Source organism: Papaver somniferum, unplaced genomic scaffold (genome assembly GCF_003573695.1).
Source record: "Papaver somniferum cultivar HN1 unplaced genomic scaffold, ASM357369v1 unplaced-scaffold_19, whole genome shotgun sequence".
Lineage (NCBI taxonomy): Eukaryota > Viridiplantae > Streptophyta > Magnoliopsida > Ranunculales > Papaveraceae > Papaver > Papaver somniferum.
In genome coordinates this window covers 18,519,786-18,530,574 of record NW_020628818.1, presented here as the reverse complement: position 1 = coordinate 18,530,574, position 10,789 = coordinate 18,519,786, and the positions used below count along the sequence as shown (strand labels likewise).

The 10,789-nt window shown below is 39.6% G+C and overlaps 2 long non-coding RNA genes across 2 annotated transcripts; one reads left to right on the top strand and one right to left on the bottom strand.

The window, feature by feature from the left end:
- Window positions 1–1,812: 1,812 nt before the first annotated feature.
- LOC113338850 lies at window positions 1,813–7,737 on the bottom strand. The gene is made up of 5 exons (XR_003354870.1): window positions 7,159–7,737; window positions 3,819–4,773; window positions 2,959–3,288; window positions 2,546–2,686; window positions 1,813–2,322 (listed from the first exon to the last, which is right to left on the bottom strand). It is a non-coding gene; the product is annotated as an uncharacterized LOC113338850 (long non-coding RNA).
- Window positions 4,773–6,097, top strand: LOC113338851. Its single transcript, XR_003354871.1, has 2 exons — window positions 4,773–4,929; window positions 5,091–6,097. It is a non-coding gene; the product is annotated as an uncharacterized LOC113338851 (long non-coding RNA).
- Window positions 7,738–10,789: the final 3,052 nt, after the last annotated feature.

Here is a 10,789-nt window from a genome sequence, read left to right as displayed (position 1 = left end):
AATCTACATCTTCAATTTCAATTAATATCACTGCTCCATTGCCTCATGGTTAAAAGTTTACCATGTGTGACGCCCTAAATCTTAAACCTGCTTTGCTAATAGGATTACAACCTAATTAAAGAATTAATTTTCAGATTTACGATTTTAAGAATCATAATTACATAAGTGAACTAAACTTAAACCCAACACTCTGATATTTATAAAAGAAGAACTCTCAAATGATATTAATATACTAATATGTTGTTTTACAATAAATACAGAATACACATATACAAAAGATACATAAATGTAACACAGTTCAGTAACGCTTTAAACTACGAATACGAATATCTTCACGTTCACCATTTCTTCTGGTAACTGAAACTGAAGTGGGAACGAGTGAGCACATCGTCCCAAAAGGGTGCTCAATGAAAACATATAACTCTCAAGTAATCACTAACATGCTTCACAGTTCTAATAGAATATAAATCGAAAGAAACAACAATAAACCAATCATTCAACAATATAAGCATCATGAAGCAAGTGTCACTCTAATCTCTCCAAACTCATTGGAGAAGACGACGCGAGAGCAACCCTAATCAATAATAATAACATCGTCCAGACATAGTGCCCATACAAACCATGATTCAGAATATCACTATCAAGATCAAAAAGTTAGACAAACATGTATTATATGCATACGAGTGATTTTCCCAATTTAATATAATGAATAATAACAAAACGAGGGGATGCCGTCATACTAAATAATATACAACTGGGGGGATGCGAGCCTACTAAATAAGGTAATAATATCCAACCGGGGGAATGCCGGCCTACTGAATAAATTTAATATAAAATAATAATAATCAACCGGGGGATGCCGACCTACTAACTAATATACAACTGGGGGATGCCATCCTACTAAAATAATATGCAACCAGGGGGATGATGGCCTACTTGACTTAGCCAGAAGCTATGGACCGGGAAACCACAGACACTCCTAGCAGGGAAAATCATACAATGCATGTCACACAACACACATTCATCACACAGATATGCTTACAATTGATAAGAACTCATCATGCTCGCAAATAGGAAGAAAGCTTAATGATTACAAGAAGGTTACAAGAGTTCCCACCTGATAAGATGACAAGCCACGCCTACCTTCAAATCCACAACCCACTACTTCATCCTTGAATCGATTGTTGTTAATATAGACTAACTGTTAATTACACAAACACTCTAAGGATTTAGCTAAAGGCTCACAGAATATTCATGGCACAATATCATACAAGTTTCTAGTTATGGACCAAGTCAAATAACTAATGGTTCTAATTTAATTTATGGTTATTCAACTTCATAGTTAGTCTTCTTGGCATAAATCAAAATTTACTTATCCAAATATGGTCAAATTCGGTGTCGACAGAAAGCTCTCGAAAAACTCTAGAACTTTGCATAAGTAACCGAAAGCTAAATCGGACCGAAGTGGTCCAAAAACTCTAAATAAGCTTTGGCCCTAACATAAGCCCACAGGCCTGGAACGGCCCACTAAACCGACCCGCCCGGTCCATGAACCGACCAGGTCTGACTCATACCGAGTCAGACGGGTTAGCTGAGTCAGGTGGCTGACTCACTCATCTTCTTGATCATGTTATGAAGGGTAAATTAGGGACCTTCAAACTTGGCACCATGAGTGATCATGTTTTACATCACCATCAGCAAGTTCCATCTCTTACTTCCTCTACTACTATATTATTACTCTTCCTTATCATTCCTTTACTTCTCTACTCTTTGTTCTCTAACTCTCACTCTCATAGAATTTCCTCACTTTTCCTAACTATCTCTTCTTTCTCTTTTCTAAAAAGAAAACTCATGGGCCAATTACAAAATGGTCCTACTTTTTATGATTCGGTTACACAAGGGTCATACTTTTGTAATTGGCTTACAAAATGGTCATGTTCTGTCCGACATAACTGCTGGAGAAAAAAATGGTGTTACTTATCCCCAAAATACCCTCTCTTTTAACTCAAACATTTAACTGCAATTAAACCACCAGACCTGGCAACCCTGACGCCCGGCCTGGAAACTTTTATGCAATCATCCTGAAGACAATCATCTTCCTGTTCTTTCATACACCTGCAATGGCCTGTGACATTGTCTTATACACTTTCCTCCAACCTCTACATCTTGAACCTCATAGATGAACTTGTAGTTGATGGTGTTTCCTGTGATGCTGAAGCTGAAGACTTTGTAGGTGAAGATGATGTTGCACCAGCAGCAGATGAACATGATTTTGCCTTCTCCCCGTAGCACTGCCTTCTCCCGCCATAGCACTGACGGTTCCTGTACACAATGTATTCATCAGTTTTCTCTTGATTGTAGAAATGTTACTGATCCGTTTCTGAACCTATTTAAGTGATTGATTACGGGATTTGACTAATAAAAATATGACTACTCCGTATCATACTGTAATATGACATACACAAAGACAATTTCCGAAGAGTGAACAGAGGAATTCATGGTTTCAAAATGAAATAACAACTAGACTTAAGAATATTTGGCGTACCGCAAACATAGGAATTGCATAATTCAAGAAAGACTTGCTTCTTTCTCAACTTCTCATATTGGCTGAAACATTTGCTGAACAAATGTCCTGTACTTGGGATTCTTTTGAAACAATATGGATTGCAAGCATTAAACCACTAACCTGAGAAGTGGGCACGAAGAAATTTTAGAAATTTTTTATGCATACCTCTGGATTATTTTGAAACTAAGAATGTCAGCATCACAAAATAGCTGAAAGAACATACAAATACTCGGCAGAAGATAGACCATACTATATGAGCAAGGTCTTCAAACATACACTGAAATTTTAAAGAAACCATTTAGTCAAACAATAGCGCGGGTTCACATGGTTACTAGGTGCACGATTGAAACCATCTAGTGGGAAAGCTAAAGAAAAAAATGAAATTAAGTTACCTGCCAAAATGGTGGAGAAAATATGCAAACACCAAACACTTAACAATACTGGTGATACTGTTGTAGATGTGAATTGGCAGGTGATGAAGCTATGCAGGTTATGGGTAATAGAGCTTAATCTCTCCATACAGTAAACCAACTATATAGCAGAACAACGACAAGCAATGTTCTCTCCAACTAATTTTTCAGCCCCCCAAAGTCTTGGAATCTCGAACACAAACTCCCTGTCCCCAAGTTACTCAAACACACCACAGGATTTAAGAGAACTGAAGTTGCCATGCGGCTTTAGACTTCAAAAAGGATTACATTGCAATTTGCGCCAATTGGTTTCTGTTACAAAAAATGGAGCAAATCAGAAAGATGCATCGCCATACATAAGAGGCAAACATAATTTAGTTCAAGTATCATTTCCTTGAAAATAGAAGGAAAACCACAATCCATTTCCTTTTGTTTACTAAATCAAAAACAAATTGATATCAATGACAGATACATATGAAAATCCAAGTTTTTAGGGATCAAAAAGAAACTGGTAACTCAGAAAGAACCATTTTCCTGTCGCATGAGTTCTTTTTAACCTGCAATTTCGAATCAGAGACAAAGCCATTCTCTCAAACTTACTCAAACACACAAACACAAATTAAATTATCATACATCACCAAATCAGCACAGCCTAAAACTAGGATTTCAGAAAATACAATTTACACAATCAATTACTAACACAACAAACAATTATAACAGATAACATTTAGTATAAATCCCTAATTTACAAAAATTAGGGTTTAAAAACAATCCCCAAATTCGAAAAATTAAGCTTTCTGAAAATAATTTGAAATGCACAATATGGGTTCAAGATTACCAACCTCATTATGTTTGTAAATATGTTGACGGTCTCTTGAAAGAAAACTAGGGTTTTGAACAACCAGTTACCTGTTTTCAACCCGTATCAGTCATCAAACACCATGAGAGTGAAACAAAACCATAAACACGAACTATCTGAGCAAAAACCTCACTGTTGATGATCAATCTCACTCGAAATTGTTTCTTCCTCACTCAATCGAACACTGTTGCAGAAGGTTAGAGAAGAGAAATAGGAAAGAAAAAGCCGCATAATGAAGAAGAAGGAGATGATCCGAAACTCTCCTCGAGATGTAACTATACCCAGTCTATGGTAACATAAGGACAAATAGGTAAATTGAGCACCTGATTTAACTCTGACTTTGGAGGGCCCACCGGCCCTATAAACGGAAGTATGACCATTTTGTAGCAGTAGGTTTGTAGCAGTAGGATCAATTTGTTAATAGTATTTTTAATAGTACGACCTTTTCTTACATTTCCCAGAACTCGTTTCTTTTATATATAAACTATATCTAAAACCATGAGTGTCCTACACTCCTTACCTATTCGACATCTCCTGCTTTGACAAAACACCACCTCTAGCTTCACTTCTCGTGAAATAAGAACGAAAGAAAAGAAAAACTCTATTTATTACTGTCTACTAGCAGCACATACATACACTCTATTTATTACTGTCTACACTCCTTACCTATTCTACATCTCCTGCTTGACATACACATTTACAAAAACAGTCCCACTTCCTAATACCGGTTCACAAGTGAATCACACAGTTACAAAGTATTTGCAGACTGATCACTGGACACCTAACTGCAGCGTTATGTCACGCGTCAGAGTTAACTCAGGTGTTGGAATTACTTTCTTATCCCTCAAATTGAAAGAAAAAGCAAAAACCTAATTCGTTCTCTCCTATTTGCGCCCGTTGTTCTCTCTGTCTCTCTTTCTCTTGCTCTGCAACTCCATCTACACAAAAAAAAATGAAAAAAGAAAAAGCATTGATAGAAGGAGATGAACACATTATGGATAGTTTCCATTAACAGTTTGGTGTGTTGTTGATGTGATTGGAATTGTGTGATTAATTCTTTGAAGACATCAATTGAAGATCGGAGGTGGAAAGAGGTAAGATCTGAGAAACCCTAATTTTATTTTTGTGATTTTGAATCGATAATTAAATGGTGTTGCATCAGTTAAAAAGAGTTAGGGTTCTGTTTGAATTTTGATATGTATGGATTTTTTCAGTAAACCCTAATTTAATTTGATTTTGTAATTTGATTTATCAGTGAAGAAGAATGGGATTATGAACGGATTTTGTGGTAAAGAATGATTTTGATGGAGTTTTTGTTGTGGTTAAGAATGATTTGGTGGTGCTGCTTTGTTGTTGGTGGTGGTGCTGCTGCTTGCTGGTGGTGTTGGTGTTGCTTGCTGGTGATGTTTGCCAGTGGTGAGGGTGGGTATTTAGAATAATAGATGGCTGAAGTAATGGAAAAGATGGTAGGGATTCTATGGGTTGGAAGGAGCTGTTGTGGATTCTTGAACTGATGATGTAGTTGGTTGAAGCACTGACGCTGATGATGATGCTTTTACTACAGAAATTGCAGATCATAGACTGGTAATGAAATTGGTGTTGTATGTGAGATTGCAATGGTTTGCTGAGAGAATGGAATTGAAGACAGTGGTGTTGTGGTAGTTGTTGATTGCAGTGGTGATTTGAAATGATGAAGAACTGGAGGCTTTGGTTGCTTTTGTTATTTATAGATGAATGTTTAGGACAGGATATGAGTTATTGTAGATGGTTTGAACTGAAATGGTTATGAACCGGTGGTTCAAGAGGGTGCAACAATTCAGATGGAAATGGTTGTTGTGCAGTGGTGTTTGGTGGTCTGGTAACACAGGAAATTGGTTATGTAATGGTTGTGGTACAGGTGCAATGGCCGCTGATGTTTGAATGGCACCGGAAATTTAGCCCAGTTCAGGATCTGTGACACCACATTCATACAAGGGTTCACGGCTTCTTCTCTTGAGGTATAGCCACCGCCATCACCACCGGTATCACCACTTCATCACCATCACCTCAACAACTGAGGAGGGGTATTTTAGACAATATTCAGACTGTTTTTTCAAAAACAGTCAAGTCGGATGGAGAAATATCTTTTTGTAATCACTAATTTAAAGTATGATCATTTTGTAAAACAAATTAAGAAAGTGTGACCATTCTGTAATACACCCAATTAATAACTACACCACAGTTACACTTATTTTTAATTAATTATTTCTAATCCTACTTAAATTAGTTTAAGTACATAATTTATCTTAATAAGGTCAACATTAAAACATTCATTGTTAGTCAAAGTAAGGTCTAGTCAAGTCAATGGGTAAGGTCAAATGGTCAACGATTGAGTCAACCGCGGTTTGACTATTTTTGACTCCATCTTCCGAGTCCCATATCTTCTTCGTCCGGTATCCAATTTACATGTTCTAGTAGTCCGTTCGCACAATTTTTCGGTATCTATCTAATGGTACTAGTTGTTTCTCCAAATTGTTTGAATAGTTTCTATTAAATTTATTATTTATATTTAATTAATTACGTCATTATCGGCTAAACTGTCTCTTGACTGGTCTAATAGCGTTGACGAGCTTGCGAATCCTTACACCATGCACCCTATTTGAAATCGAATAAATTACAGCAGCAAAATCACCAGCATTATAGAATCTTATTACAAACACTTTAGGATATGCAATCTTTTTGATTATGAGCCTGCCAGTTGGTGACCACGCCATGTTAAGAGCATAAGCTAACTCTCCAACTCTCAAGCCTCTCAGATCATCCTTTTTATTTATTTCTTTGAAAAGTTTAACCACAATTCTAGGAAATTTTTTATGCTCAATTTGTAAAGTAACAAAACGAAGAAACTCTATATAATATCGGAAAGATTCAGGCAAAGGATTATCTTGATCTTCTAGAAAGCTAGTGAGATGAGCAATATAGTTGTCTGTAGGAATATCAGACATTTTTTTAAAAGATTGAGAGAACCATGTGTTTTTTCCTTAAAAGAGTGTTAACATAGAATTGAAACTCTATCAGGTTTTTATAAGACCGATTGTTGCATGTAAATAGCGATACAGTATCTCTGAGATTTGTTGCCACTTGTATAGCATAAACGATATTTCCATAGTTGCAAGATGGAAATTTCCTGACATTAGAACAGTATCTGTGATGCTTTTTTATGGTTCTATACACAAACTTTCCTTGAAAAAATTGTATACTCTCTGTAATGATTAGGTTCTTTTCTTTATGTATAGAGAATGTCTCCAAGTGTTTGTATCTAAATAAATTATTAATTTCCTTACTTGTATATGAGGAAACACTACCGCCATATGAAAAAGTTGTTCAATTGCACTGTAGCTTCTTCTCTTCTCTCAATTCCGAGCAACTGACCTGACAAGGCCTGAACCAAGCATCAGCTCTTACCAAACTTTCCCTGAAACACAGAAAAAGAAGACAATAGAAGTTAACAATTATGAAAATTGATTTGAACATAATGATTTCGAAATAAAATAAAGGGTTAAAGATAATTTAAGAAAACAGAAATAATGATGAAAGAACAAGACAGACTGAAAGAAATAGCGAAAGAAATTGGGAAAGAGGAAATTAGGTTAAAAAAGAAGAGTAACGAAAGAAAACCGATTTAACAGAGAAAACCAAAGAAATAAAAAGGGAAACGAATTTTTTTTAAATTGGGTATAGAATTAGAGAACATGAGAGTTAGGAATGAAATTTGTGATTGATGATTGAATATTTTGCATAGAAATGATTAAGAATCATTCATGGAGATGGAATTTTGGGACTAAGTTAACTCCGTCTTTATCGTAGATTCGCAGAGCCTCTCTTCTAAATCATTCACCTTTAGACTGAATATGGTTTGTGATTTGAAGCTGGGCCTTCAAGCCCACCTTGACAAAGTCGAAGGAGACAATTAAAGAAGAGGGAGTTGTGACTTATTTTAAAGCATCTAAGAATGCGTTTGGCACCGGTGGGTTTTAGGGTGGAGTGGAGTTAGGGGAGGAAGATCAAATTACCCTTGTTTGGCATAATTTTTTAGGAAGGAGTTGATTTTCTTGTCAAATTATTTTCTTTCCATGTGTGGAAAAGAAGTCGACACCCAACCCATGGAAGTTCCGAGTACAATTTTGTGCACACTCCTTTAAAGAGTGTGCACGTAACAAAAAGACCTCATCGGTCGGCTTAAATTTAGGAGTTATCTATTTAATAAAATAAAATAAAAATTGATTTTAATTTTAAACAAGTAAAGAGAATATACATTGTATGATTCATATCTACTAGTTACCTAACTATTTGAGGGTGAAAACAGTTTCTGCTGGTTTCGGTAATTTCGTGTGTTGTGGGTGAGAAACATGTCTAAACCCTAAACAATGTACTGCAATGGAGTACTTTAGATTCGAGAGATCAATTTGTACAAATCCTACCTAAAACAAGAAGTGAACGTTCTAGACTTGCTTCGATCACAAAGTGAAGGAGAAGGGTTGGTTTTAGGGAGGGAAAGGAAGAGAGTGTTGAAACAAGAATAGTTGATTCTGGAAGAGTGGTTGTTTTGAGTTGCATCATAAAGCGTAATCTAACAGATGGGAAAGCTAACAAGTGATTTCTGAGTGTTGTATGCTCTTGACTGAAACTTGTTGTTCGGTGGTAATAGGTAAGACCTATTTATACAAGTCCAAGTGAAACGTACTCTGGTCTCGTAAGAAATAGAAAAGGATGAGTAAATGGGAGGAGGTGGTAATCGGTAACGCCTAGAATTGATGTTCCATAATGAAGGAAAGCGTTTCACCATTACTCCATGTATTTACTAACCGCCTCATTCTAATGACACTGTTTTGTAACGGGCGTAGTGTACGCCGCACGCTGTAAACCGCCAAACCAATACCCTAATGAGCATCCCCCAGTTTGTGACATGTGTTGATGTCTCGAGTGTTTTCGTAGAAAACGTGTATCATGTTGCTGATATTTGGCAAGTTGAGATTGGGAGACTTGCCGGCTCGGTGGTGACCCTCGACGGTCGAGATTTGCATCTTAAGAGGGAGGGCGGCCGTTGATCATTGCAACCCTTCGTTTGGTAGACAGCGTCATGAAAGCATGACCGGCATGGCTTTGACATGGTTAGGCGTGGCCAGGCTCGGATCTTGGCATAATTTAGGCGCGTCCAAGAACTAGGGTTTTGGCATAGTTTGGGTGAGGCCAAAATTAGGGCTTGGCGTTGGGACAAAGGTTGCCACGCATTAGATGGTGAAGTTGGACGGCTAAGATCTGTATCTTAGATGGAAGGGTGGCCGTTGATTGTCGCAACCTTTCGTTTTGGCAGCCAACGGCGTGGAAGAATGGCCGGCATGGTTTTGGCACGGCGGTGCGGCTCGCATGGTTGGCATGCCTTGGCGCGGAGATGTGGATGGCATGCCATTGGAACATGTGGAGCGCTGGCATGGTTGGTATGCTTTGGGCGTAGAGATGGTTGGCATGCCTTGGCGCGGAAAGGTTGCATGGTATGCCATTCGCACATATGGTATGGTTGGCATGTCTTGGCGTGGAGATTCGGCTGGTACGGCATGCCATTGACACATGTGGCGTGGTTGGCATGCTTTGGCGCGGAAAGGTTGTATGGCATGCCATTGGAACATGTGGCGCGGCTGGCATGGTTTGACATGTCTTGGCGCGACGATCTTGGACGGTTGAGATCTGCATCTCAGATGGAAGGATGGTCGTTTATTGTTGCAATCCTTCATCTTGGAAGCCATGAAGGAAAGGTCGGCATGGTTTAGGCGTGTCCAAGCTAGGATTTTGGTATAGTTTAAGAGAGGCCAAAACCAGGGTCTTGGCATATTTTGGGCGCGGCCAAAATTAGGACTTGGCGTTGGGACAAAGGTTACCACGCGTTAGCTGGCGATCTTGGACGGCTAAGATCTGCATCTCAGATGGAAGGGTGCTCGTCGATTATTGAAACCCTTTGTTTTGGCAACCGTGAAGGAAAGGACGGCATGGTTTAGGCGTGGCCAAGATAGGATTTTGGCATAGTTTAGGCGCGGCCAAAACTAGGGTTTTGGCATAGTTTGGGCGCAGCCAAAATTAGGGATTTGCGTTGGGCCAAAGGTTACCACGCGTTAGCTGGCGACCTTGGACGGTTAAGATCTTCATCTCAGGTGGAAGGGTGGCCGTTGATTGTTGCAACCCTTCGTTTTGGAAGCCTGCGTTGTGCATGGCAAGTTGGAACGGCTGGCATGGTCGGCATGCCTCGGCGAGGAGATGCGGATGGCAAAGCATGCCATTGGCACATGTGGCGAGGGTGGCATGGTTGGCATGCCTCGGCACGGAGATGTGGCTGGCACGGCATGCCATTGGAACATGTGGTGCGGCTAGCATGGTTAGCATGTCTTGGCGCGGAGACGTGGCTGACATGGTTTGCCATTGGCACGGTGGGGCAGATGGCATGGTTGGAATGACTTGGTGCGGAGATGTGGCTGGCACGACATGCCATTGGCACATGTGGTGCGGCTGGCATGGTAGGCATTCCTTGGCGCGGAGACGTGGCTGGCATGGTTTACCATCGGCACGGTGATGCGGCTGGCATGCATTGGCGCGGAGACGTGGCTGGCATGGTGCTACGGCTGGCATGGTTGGCATGCCTTGGCGCGGAGATGTGCTGGCATGGCATGCCATTGGCACATGTGGCGCGACTGGCATGGTCGGCATTCCTTGGCGCGGAGACGTGGCTGGCATGGTTTGCCATTGGCACATGTGGCGCGGCTGGCATGGTCGGCATTCGTTGGCGCGGAGACGTGGCTAGCATGGTTTGCCATTGGCACGGTAGTATGAGAATTAGGGTTTGGTATATACGAAGATGATGTCGGTAAATACTAAGGATTCTGCCGTTGAACATGACACATGTATATAAAAAAGAAGAAGGTACTC